This window comes from Amphibalanus amphitrite, unplaced genomic scaffold, assembly GCF_019059575.1.
Source record: "Amphibalanus amphitrite isolate SeventyFive unplaced genomic scaffold, NRLGWU_Aamphi_draft 000384F_arrow, whole genome shotgun sequence".
NCBI lineage: Eukaryota > Metazoa > Arthropoda > Thecostraca > Balanomorpha > Balanidae > Amphibalanus > Amphibalanus amphitrite.
Genome location: NW_024881878.1, coordinates 570,661 through 583,688, shown reverse-complemented (window position 1 = coordinate 583,688; position 13,028 = coordinate 570,661).

The window sequence follows — 13,028 nt, the reverse complement described above, 5'->3', positions numbered from 1 at the left end:
ACAATGACTTATAATGGAGAGGTCGTAAAATGACCTGACATTAGGTCACCGATGCGAAAACTTGAGATATACGAATTGTTCATACTGATTTCCTATGCAAAAGCTCGAGTTTCAAACTTCTGGGATTTAAACTGTAGGAATGACAGAGTCACAAAGTTTTTGAGAGGCATGGTTACTTACTGACCTGGTGACCTGACCTTAGGTGACTTGGGGTCAAAATTTTCAAAAACGATGCGAAATTGAGGTATCATAAGCCATACAAACTTTCGCAGCGGTGTGCACCGCGGTTTTCCTTACACGCGCAACAAATAACTGACAGGTGTGGCCAGAAACGCCTCCCCCCTCCCCCCCCCACTCGGGCGAAGGCTGATCCGGAAAAAAATATTCGTGGCCCTCCATGTGGTCCCCAGTAACTTCAGACTCGTGGTTACGCGCCTGTCTCTTCTCTCTCTCTCTTCGCTACCCCAGGAGTTCGTGAAAGAAAAATGAAATGCTCAGCTCCATTGCGCGGTCATTTTTAGCAGTGATTTTTTAAATGATGTTTCGATTTGATGATTCGACGATAACAAAAATGGAATTCTTGAGGGGGGACTATTAAAGCATCCAAGAGCGCAGCATCCAAAATACGCAACATCCTAAACCGCAGCATCCAGCGATCAAAACCTCCAAATAACATCCAAATCGGCCCTTTGGGTGCATTCAGAGCATCCAAGAGTGAAAATCCCAAGGATGCAGAATCCAAAACCGTATCATCCAAAATGGCAGCCCGAGAATACCTGAGAACCGTATCATCCAAGGACGGCTCATCCAAAAGCGAAACATCCAAGCATGCAACATCCAGAATCGTATCATCCAAAACAATACAGAAAAGATGGAGCCACTCAAGAGACTCAGTAGCGCCACCTAGCATATGTATTATAAACTATTAGCTTTAGGCTTGCTTGATAGGTGGCGAATGCGTCGTGTTTAGCGGCACATCGTCACAATATGACGTCACTAGGTAATATGACGCCACTAGGTATTCTACAGTGGATCCCCATGATATTCATATACAACCGGAGCCGACTGCCGGTGGCTGCTCTGTGCTCTCTCTGCCGCCGCCGCCCGCCACTCTGTCTCCCGCCAAATAGCTGGAAAGCGCGGGAACCAATAGCGCGCCAAATCGGCGCGCCGCGTGCTAGCTCTTCGCTCGCTAGGTGCAGCTGAACTTGGCGCCGGCTGCGCGCCACCTGGCAACTCGTTGCTCGGCCGGTACAGATGCAGCACTTAACAAAGCAATGAATTGCGAACAGAGCTGTTAGCTGTTGGCGCCTGGTGGCATTATCGAAAGGTTAGGAGGTCGATTCGATGGTATTTGGTTTGATTGATAACTAGGTAAGTTATTCGTTGAGGTTGTAGGCAGGGGCGTCGCCACGGATTTTTGACTGGGGGGGGGGACGATCGACAGACGTGAAATCTAAAAAAAGAACAGATAAATACTGCTCTCCGCTTTCTTTTCAAAATCGCTGCATCACATGTTAAACCCGCGCCTGACTTTTCATAACGTGACTATCTGAGGGGACAGGGGGGTACATTGGGCTAGGAGAATACACAGGGCTGTACCAGGGGAAGCCGGGGTAACCCCGGGCGCGGGGGAAGCCCGGCCACCCCGTTTCCGGCTAAATTATTCATAATAAAATGCTGAAGTGCTTGTCCCTTCAGCGTGGCAGCTGAGGTAACGCCAGCGTAAAAGTTAACGCTAACAAAAATTGTAGGCATATTGTTAAAGTTAAAGAGCAAAAATGATATTTTAAGGGTTTTTAGCTAAAAACTGAGATATGTTGCACTGTTAATGTTATACCATACATCCCTAATATTTATACGAATGTTATGAAAGGATCATCTAAGTGCTTGTAGTGAGGGGTGACGAGGCCGGCTAATATTTTCCAAAGATCGCTGTTCTAAAATAAAATTAGCACATTGGGGTAACCCCGGGCGAGTGAGCGAGCTTACCCCCCAACCGAGAGCAATGCCACTGAACCACTGTGTTATAAACGTTATACATTAATAAACGTTATACGTCATAACGTTTATTGATTACGTTATAACGTTTATTAATTACGTTATAACGTTTATAGATTAAACGTTATAAATGTTATAAACGCACTGACTTCATGATTGATTTCTAATTGATGTAATTTTAGTATATGATGTAACGAATACTAAAATTCCCCTGCAAACGTGTGAGCCGTGGGCACTGCAAATGTGTAAACAGCGGACGAATGTGCATCGCCCATAGGGCTAATGTTAAAATGCCAAAATCAAAGGGGGGCACGGTGCCCCAGTGCCCTCCCCGTTCCGCTGCCTATGGCTCAAGCGGCCACAATAAGCGGCTGGATTTATTATCCGAGGATTTATTAAGCAGATTCCACTGTACAGCATTAAAAAATAAGTCCACTGCAGACCTACGTTGCTAATGGATAGGTACATCGAATAGTGACTAGTTATTTGCTTAGTTTTGATATGGGCCGAGTTTTGATATACTGCCGTGAGGAAAACAGTGGGTTGTATTAATACCGCCCGGTCGGTATTAGAACTGCCCAGCCGTTATCAATACCGGCCGATTACCTACTGACCGGCCCGAATTTATACGGGCCGGCCTTCCGGCCATTATTGATACGGGCCGGGCAGTACGAGTAGTGTTCTATAAAAAGCAAGGCTGTAGAGTTTTTGCGTGTAGAGCTTTTGCGCTGATGTTGATATTTTATTATACATAAAAATTATATTTTTAAAAACACTTTGGATTATGGGGCCATACGGATTCCGGCAAGGGGGGGGGGGCAGGTCATGTGCAATTGCAGACGGTGAAAATCCCAAGGTTTGCAAACTGCAAACACTAATTTTTGCACATCCACATTTCATTGCGGGGCTCATGCGGGCTAATAAGGGCTCTCACAGGCGCTTGCTTGTCTCAGCCCGATGCTCGAGAGTCGAGGGCCCCAGCCCGAGCCTGATGGCCCCGCACTGGAACTTTAAGTCCTAAACAGGTACGTGCGGGTGTTATCTTGCAGGTTATCTCAGGGCCCCATGCCAGTATCTAAAGGCTCTCGCCGGCTCTTAAGGGCCCCAGCCCCCTTAGGTCTCTTGGGGCCGAAGTCGGAGGGCCCGGCACCGGTACCTAAAAAGCCCAGTTATCCCAGCTGGCCCCACGCCAGTTTCTAAGGGCCCTCACCGGCTCTGGAGTGGCGAGGATGACCCGGATATCATTTACTGAAATGGATAGGTCATCTGAGGTCAAATAAGGTAAAAAGTAGTTTTTCCACGATATAATTGTGCTTCATGTCGATTGCTAGGTGCAAAAAGACCTGCTTGGGTCAAGACAAGACCTGACCCTGACCTGGGTCGAATAGTGAAAGTGACCTACCGACTACCGAGGTCTATCAAATACATATTTCGAACCATCTCGATGGAAAAAGGATGGTACAAATTTTATGTCTAACGAGTTCAAAACGAGCTAAAACGGTCGGAGTTTGGGCGGAGAAGCTACTTATCGGAAATAACGTCAGGGTGACGTCATGTTCGGCCAATTTCGATGCAAAACATGTCGGGCTTCCCCCGGCTTCCCCCACTGTACAGATCCGTATGTATTCTGAGTTCTCTCATCTAAGAAAAATGATTTATTTAAAAAACTAAGCTATTGGGAGCGATTACCGTAGCTTAATGTTTTGCATGAAAATTGGCCGAACATGACGTCACTCTGACGTTATTTCCAATAAGTAGCTTCTCCGCCCAAACTCCGACCGTTTTAGCTCGTTTTGAACTCGTTAGACCAGGGGTCGGCAAATGGTGGGGCATGCCCCCTTTGGGGGTAATGGAGCGCTTTCGGTGGGGGTAATGAGGGATTCTTAGAAAGCCTATCTTTTTAGAGTTTGTAGCTCCAGTGATGGAGCCATCGTGACTGTTGCATCCCAAGATTCAAAGATTAGCCCAGGCCAAAGGCACAGCACACATTGATTAGATACCAATTTTCATGTACCTGCTCGCCTCACCATCTCACCCCTCCGTACAGTCGTACAAAAGCAGCTGCAACTTTTAACCGTCGCCCGTCTGTTGGCGTTTCAACAGCCGCTAACGTAAGGGGGAGGAGTCGATCGGACCCCCGCGACCTCTCGGACTCTGAGATGGAGCTGTGCATAAAAAAAGACGAGCGTGCTACCCGTGACAATAGGAAGCCGCTGCTGCCCATTTTTAAGGTCCTTGGTCATTCCGTCTCATTCAAGAGGGCAATGACAAGTGTCGAGAAAATCGGGACCCGCTATAACTTCTTGAAGTGAGATTTTATGGCTCAAGATGATCTCCAGAAAAAGCTCATAAGCCAACGGTCATTATGGGTCCAGAGGCCACTTTCACCAACAGAAAAAATAGCCGCCTGCCGGAATTTTTTGCCTAAAGATCGTTTCACATATGGAGCGTAAACGGTAAAGCCCTATCCGCTTACGAGCCCATCGCGTTTACATCGCGATACACAAATACCCAAAGAGTTCCAGGACGGTATGGAATTTCAGTAAACTTGGTTGTGTCAGCAATGGGGTCTGGTACGTGGGGGTAATGGCCCTGCCTGGCGCCGAAAAAGGGGGCACGACCCCGAATGACCTGCCGACCACTGCGTTAGACATAAAATTTTTACCATCCTTTTTCCGTCGAGATGGTTCGAAATATGTATTTGATAGACCTCGGTAGTCGGTAGGTCACTTTCACTATTCGACCCAGGTCAAGGTCAGGTCTTGTCTTGACCCAATCAGGTCTTTTTTCACCTAGCGATCGACATGTCATGACAGTTTGGTACCACACTATTTACTAGTTTTAAGCACCATTACATCCTGGAAAAACTACTTTTTAAGTTATTTGACCTCAGATGACCTATCCATTTCAGTAAATGATATCCGGGTCATCCTCACCACTCCAGAGCCGGTGAGGGCCCTTAGAAACTGGCGTGGGGCCAGCTGGGATAACTGGGCTTTTAGGTACCGGTGCGGGGCCCTCAGACTTCGGCCCCAAGAGACCTAAGGGGGCTGGGGCCCTTAAGAGCCGGCGAGAGCCTTTAGATACTGGCATGGGGCCCTGAGATAACCTGCTAGATAACACCCGCACGTACCTGTTTAGGACTTAAAGTTCCAGTGCGGGGCCATCAGGCTCGGGCTGGGGCCCTCGACTCTCCAGCATCGGGCTGAGACAAGCAAGCGCCTGTGAGAGGCCTTATTAGCCCGCATGAGCCCCGCAATGAAATGTGGATGTGCAAAAATTAGTGTTTGCAGTTTGCAAACCTAGGGATTTGCACCGTCTGCAATTGCACATGCCCTGCCCCCCCCCCCCTTGCCGGAATCCGCATGGCCCCATAATCCAAAGTGTTTTTAAAAATATAATTTTTATGTATAATAAAATATCAACATTAGCGCAAAAGCTCTACAGCTACACGCAAAAACTCTACAGCCTTGCTTTTTATAAAACACTTAGGTATGTTTAACGTTACGGTCCGTTTGAAAACTCGGCCCGTATTAAAGGAAAAGGGCCACCTTTAACATGGGGATTGAAACTGAGATAGCCATCTTGTAGCCCGTGTCCGAAAACCTGTCTGTCTACCTCCTTACGGCCGATTTCGGCCTCCATTCGTAGTTATCGGCAATTTTAAAAGAAAATACGCCAGGAATGCGTCCTTATCCCAGGAATGCGTTCTTATCCGACAATACAGCCACCCGCGGCGAGGCTTTGGTTTTTTACCAATCAGCTCCAACCAGCTCAGCATTAACCAATCAGCTTATCTGACACAATCCGACGAGTCTGTCTTCTGAACGCTGATTGGCTTGAGTGTGACGTCATCACTATGCCATCATACAGTAGGTGCCGTAGAGAGTATCAACATAGTACCAATATGTTAAATAGTTTTAAATACTTTTTCGCGAATTGTGCACTTCTGGCACCAGTTTTAAAAAGAAAATGAAAAATAATAATGTCAAAATGAAAAACAACGATATCTTCATATTTCACGAAGGTGGCCCTTTTCCTTTAATGCTCGTACTGCCCGGCCCGTATCAATAATGGCCGGAAGGCCGGCCCGTATAAATTCGGGCCGGTCAGTAGGTAATCGGCCGGTATCAATAACGGCTGGGCAGTTCTAATACCGACCGGGCGGTATTAATACAACCCACTGTTTTCCTCACGGTAGTATATCAAAACTCGGGCCATATCAAAACTAAGCAAATAACTAGTCACTATTCGATGTACCTATCCATTAGCAACGTAGGTCTGCAGTGGACTTATTTTTTAATGCTGTACAGTGGAATCTGCTTAATAAATCTTCGGATAATAAATCCAGCCGCTTATTGTGGCCGCTTGAGCCATAGGCGGCGGAACGGGGAGGGCACTGGGGCACCGTGCCCCCCTTTGATTTTGGCATTATAACATTAGCCCTATGGGCGATGCACATTCGTCCGCTGTTTACACATTTGCAGTGCCCACGGCTCACACGTTTGCAGGGGAATTTTAGTATTCGTTACATTATATACTAAAATTACACCAATTAGAAATCAATCATGAAGTCAGTGCGTTTATAACATTTTCAGAATCAACCCTCGCCCGTATTGGTGTTTTGCCAGCCGCAAACGTATAGGGGGGGGGGTCCGACTTGGACCCCCTTGCGTTTCACCCCTGATCGAACTAGAGCTTCGGAAAAAAACGAGCGTGCTGCCCATGACGAGACGAAGCCAATGATACCCGATTTTAAGGTCCTGTGTCATTGGTTTACCTTCCAGGTCAGGTCAATGACCCAAAAGTCTGGAAAATCGGGACCTGTTAGAACGTCGTAAAGCGTGGCTTCTATACCTAGGATTTTCCGGGATGCTGATCACGAATGTCATGTGGGTTTTGATTAAAGATGATGTCGTCATGCATTTAGGCCAGGTCGGGTCAGGTCAGGTCAGGTCAACCAGTAGGGGTCCACTTCCAGCCGGGTATTCGTATCAGGTGTCAACCGCCTCTGACAGCTTTGTAACATGTTACGAAGGCACGAAAACTACTTCGTAAATGTTCAAATGGCTGCTAAATTTAAATTCAGCGCCAAAAACTAGCCTAGAAAAATATAAACTCGAAAAAGTGAACAGTGGTCATCAAAGGTCAATGACCTGACCTGACCTTCAGGTGACCTTGACACCCATCCTTATGCATGGGACCAACATCATTGAACATGCTCTAACGCTTGGAACCACGAAAAGACTGCCAACGGGCAGCTAATGCGAGCAGACATACGCCGAATCGCGATTCCGGCCAAACATGGTCTCGAAAAGTAGGACACCGGTCAAAGGTCATTTGGGTCAGGGTCATGAATTTTTAGGGTCGGAGTAGAATTGATTAACGCGAGGGTACTGAAAGTTTCGTCGCGATCGGCCGCTTTTTTATGCGAGTTATTCGCCAAAAACCGAGGGGGTCCGTTCGACCTCACTATATACCTACGGGCGAGGATTAAGTTGCCATACCCTCTGTCCTCTGTGAAAACCACTCATTAAGATCAGACAACGAAGCTGATGAGATACGCCGATACTCACTGACCACTGTCGCCCCTCCAGCGGTAAGACTCAAAATCAGCGCGCGGCAATGTCGCACACCCTAAAATGACCTTGGAATGTGGTTAGATCGGCTTTTATTCTCCTGGGCAACGTCTAAATCAGGGGTCGGCAAATGGTGGGGCATGCCTCCTTTGGGGTAACGGAGCCCTTTCGGTAGGGGTAATGAGAGATTCTGAGAAGGCCCATCTTTTTAGAGATAGGGGCTCCATTGATGGAACCATCGTAACTGTTGCATCCCGGGATTCAAAGATTAGCCCAGGCCAAAAGGCACAGCACACATTGATAAGATACCAATTTCACGTAGCTGTTCGCCTCATAATCTCACTGCCTCCGTACAGTCGTACAAAAGCAGCTGCAATTTTTAGCCGTCGCCCGTCTGTTGGCGTTTCCACAGCCGCTAACGTAAGGGGGAGGAGTCGATCGGACCCCCGCGGCCTCTCGGGCTCTGAGATGGAGCTGTGCATAAAAAGACGAGCGTGCTACCCCGTACCCGTGACTATAGGAAGCCGCTGTTGCCCATTTTTAAGGTTGTTGGTCATTTCGTCTCATTCAAAGGACCCACACTGGCCTCTGAGGGCCCCAAACTGGCCTCTATGGGCCCCCAGCCGGCCTACGTGGTCTCTACACCGGCCACTGATGGCCCTATTATGGTTTCAGGGGGCCCAAGACTGACCTTTGAGCGTCACGCACAGGCCCGGGCCGTCATTGGCCTCTGGGGGCCCATACCGGCCTTTGGGAGGCCCCTCGCTGACCTCTGTTTATCTTTGGTATACCTTATAATAAATGTTTACTTCTCGGAATATTTATAGGTATATATGTGTCCTGAGGTCAGGTCAATTTTGCGACCTCTCCATCATAAATCAACGTGAGAAAATGGAAATGCGCCTCTTTTGGACGAATGTCGTTTACCTACCTATCAGGGGCGTCGCCACGGATTTTCGACAGGGGGGACGGATCGTCCGGCTAAAAACCCAATATTAGGTATTGTTACCGTACTTTTTCGGGCCGATGCGTTATCACTCTATTGGTAATAGACCGAATTCATACACAGCACACGTTTGAAGTCAGATTCATTTTGACACTGTTAAGGACAACGCCTCTGGTCTTCTATCAGGATATACCAATACCTAGGTAATTGTTCCTATGCCACCAGCAGTGGTGAGCACTTGTAACTTGAGCAGGGCTTCGATAACGATAATTCGATAACCTCTTTCGAAGTCAGCGACTTCGATAACGATAACTCGAGAACCAAATGGGTCACTTCGATAACGCGATAACGATAACGATAACTTCAAAAAAGAGAGGAATCGAAGGGATAAAACATTTGAAAGGAATACGCTTCTTATCAGTATTTAACCCATTTGCTCATACAACACCATTATTACCCAGCTGCTTACACAAAAAGGAGTGTTTAGAACAGTGAAAATGTCATTTTTCTTGTACAAACAAGCAAACAAACATACAAACAAAAACTTGAATATCTTTGGCGACAGAGCTTGTTGGGCGAAAAGACATTCCTAATAGCATTTTTTCAGTGTTCAATCTACAGAACTGCTATCTCAGTTCATAACCCCATGTTGAAGGTGAGCTATTCTCTTTAATACGCTCGCGTCTATTTGATGAAGTTATCGTTATCGATTGACCGAAACGGGGACTTCGATAACATTACTTCGATAACGATAATCAATAACGATAAACACAAAAAACGGTATCGTCGATAACGAATTCGATAATCGTTATCGATGGGAGTTATCGAAATGCCCACCACCGCCCACCAGTCGGATAGGTAATGCATACATACCTGCATTGGGGGATGCTTTATTAATCACTACTCACAATTTCTGTTTGACTCGTGTATGAATCACTTCCAAAACACCTTAATTTTGCAGCCCGTGTAACAAGTTTGATGCCAGAACACCTAACTAAGGTCTGGTCACCACTCACCAAGTCAAGTAGCCCTGCCTCTAAAAAAATGTGGTCCTTTTAACCGTATAACTCATTTCTTAGAAGTTTGAAGTTTTGTGTAGTGCAACTGCAGGACTGCGGGATCGGAGCCGGAGCTTGACAGCTCGTCAGCTCGACTTGACAGCTCTGGCTAGAGTCGGAGCTGGAGTAACCGAAGTCGTTTGTACTTCGACTCCGAAGTCAGAGTCGACATTCTCTGGCTTGAAGTCATGCTCATTGCTCTTTAACTGGTTAGTCGAAATTTATGAAGCCGTTTTAGACGGTCGTTTACGGTACGCGTGGAATTCGTGGATGACAATAAAAATTAGCGGTTTCCAAAGGACGGGGGGGGGATAAGAGCTAGAGGTTCTGTTGGCCGTTGTGACTGGTGGACGGTGGTTGTATCAGTAAAGGGTTCAGACCAATATAGGCCTATACACTGAGTATTCAAACCTCCTGGACCATCTCATACCACACACCGTTCCGTCATTTCTATCCTCAGGACAGTCAAACTCAAATCCCTCTCCTCCACGCCTCAACCCCTTGTTCCGGGCTGGACGGGCAACTTTATCCCATGCGCGAACCCCCGATAAGAGCACGCCCATAACCGGGTGCGGTGATTGGTGAGTGCTTGGGGTGCTGGTCGGCCTGCCCTCTGGACGGGCTCAGCCTCGGCGACTCACCAGGGTGCTCGCCCAGACCAAATGTCCCCCCTCCCCCTCCCCCTAATTCCTATCTCCTTCCATCTCTGAAATGGTCTCGTCAGACCGAAAAGGCCTAACCCAATAAAAAAAATCCCAGACCGTGGCGAGGTCATCTGACCTCTCACACCAGCATCAGGTACTCGGTCATAGTGAACTGGTGAGCCCCTTCGGCTGTCGTTTTACCTAGCACGGGAGAATGGCCGTTTAAAAGTGGGGGTCTTGCTTGAGGATTGTGAATACTCGAATGTGTGGCTTATGCAGCTGTCACCCCACCCAGAGGACCGAACTTCAGTCTTTGGTGGGTGTACCTGAGCCGCTGAAGTGTCTGAGTTCTCAGTTGTACCGTCGAACTGACCAGCACCAGTATTCTTTTAAAAATGGTTTATTTCTGTTTACATGACTCCATTGTGAATGACCGTTGCAAATACATAGTCACTTTTGAAATGCTTTATGGGCGATTTTTTGGAGGGGATGTCCCCCCCCCGGATTCCTCGACTGCGGATCCCCCCGTCCCCCCGCTTTCGACGCCCATGCTACCTAAACATTTCCAGGGATGCGGAGTCGTGGTAGCGATTTCCGACTCCGACTCCGACTCCGACTCCGGGTCTGATGCGAAATACGACGCAATCATTAACACTGTCCAATCATTGATCACAGTTTTTTTCATAATCTTTTTTGATACATAGTCACTCATCCGCATTCATCACACCTTATAAGAAACAAACAAAACATTTAAAATTGCCCTGTGCGGCCCACCTGGCCAAGTCGGGCGGCGCCCTAATCCCGGCAAACACCACCCGACCCCGGGGAGAGCTGGGGGATACCTCCCCAACCGGGGAGATCTGTGGGATACCTCCCCAGATCTCCAGATAAATTTATTTCCAGCAAGCAACGCCACAAATTTTGATAAGCTTCCCGGAGTCGGAATCAAGGCAGCCTGGTCGACTCCGACTCCGACTCCGACTCCGGGCTCGCTACCACGACTCCGGGCGACTCCGACTCCGACTCCGACTCCGCATCCCTGCTCTCAAACATCGGTTTACTGGAAAACATGACACACCCGAATATTGCACTCGTTACTCCTCTGAATGACCCTGAGGTTATCTCAGGTCCTGAAGGGTCACCAGCAGTTTTTTAAAACTATTTCTTTTGAATTGATATAAGAGACGACAGACGTGCTAGAGCGGTAAAAACATGTCAGATGTGTTTAACTCGGTGATACGGATCGACTGATATGCAGCATGGCCCTTTCCGGTCAGGCCATGCCCTGACCCGAGGTCAAATTTTCCAAATGACCTTAAAAGTCCGAATTTCATTCGACGCGACTCGACGAGGGGAACACGTTGCTGGCAAAAGTAATGTCGTGGCTCCCTTCAGTCAAAATCTGTTACCTAAAACTTTTTTTCGTATAAACCAGGGATGCAGAGCCATGGACATTTCAGACGGTCCGGCTCCGGCTCCGGCTCCGAGTAAAATGGTCCGGCTCCGGCGGCTCCGGCTCCTTCTCAGTACATCCCCTATGCGATTAATTAAATACCTACGGGTGGAAGAGAAAGGGCGATTGAAATTGGATTGGTAGGTACACGTTGCCTCTGTATTTGCATAACAAAGCTAATTTGAATAGTGAATACCACATGGCCCTGTATTGTCAAACCGAACTAGGTCAATAATTTTTTCCTCTTAAAAAAAGAGCCGGAGTCGCCCCCTTTTTTGACGACTCCGGCTCTGGTTCCGGCTACGGGCTATATTGTATCACGGCTCCGGCTCCGGCTCTGGGCAAAATATGCCGGCTCCGGCTGCTCCGGCTCCGGCTGCTCCGGCTCCGGCTCCGCACCCCTGGTATAAACGGCTATTTTTATATTTTTTGCCCTCTGGAACATGGAATATATCACATAGGACAGGAAAAAGGTAACTGTGAAGGAACGGGAGGAGCTGACGATGATAAGCGCGATCTGACGGTGAGATGAAGATCCTTGCGGAGGCTTGGTTACGGGGACAGTGGACACTACACGACTTATTAGGCACTTCTGGTGTGAAAACTGAAAGGACAATTAATAAACCCACTTTCGGTATCGGTCTCCATTATCGACACTTCAGCCTACCTACATAGCGCCGCGCTTGGATACGCTGCAATGCGTCTTCATGTCATCTGTCAGGTTTGTAGTGGCATCGCAGCGATGTCGCTACCAGCAGCTACGCACCTCCGTCTTTAGGATGTAAGGTAAGGTCATTATAGGGATGCCACTGTATAGAGACTCAGTGATGTCATACAATTCTGTCACTTAGGAACCGTACGTGCCACCACCTATCGGACAGCCATTGAACTAATAGTTTGCAGCTTGTACAACAGATGTCACTATTTTGGATGATACGGTCTTGGATGCTGCGGTGCCAGAAATGTTTTTTGGATGAAACGGTTTTGGATGCTTGCACCCTTGGATGTTTCACTCTTGGATGCTGCAATTCTTCATCCTTGGTTGCTGCCAATTTGGATGATACGATTTTGGATGCTGTGGTCCTGGATGTTGCAGTTTTGGATGTTTCGCTCTTGGATGCTCTGAATCATCCCTAAGGGGTCGGTTTTGGATGTTATTTGGACGTTTTGATCGCTGGATGCTAAGGTTTTGGATGTTGCGTCCCTTGGATGCTGCGCTCTTGGATGCTTCAATACTCACCCTTCTTGAGTGCCGGCAGGAGGCGTGTCACCTATCAACCAATCACAGCCTCGTATTTTGGAGGTCAGTCAAGGACAGCATCGATTGCTTATGTTACCATGGTTGCG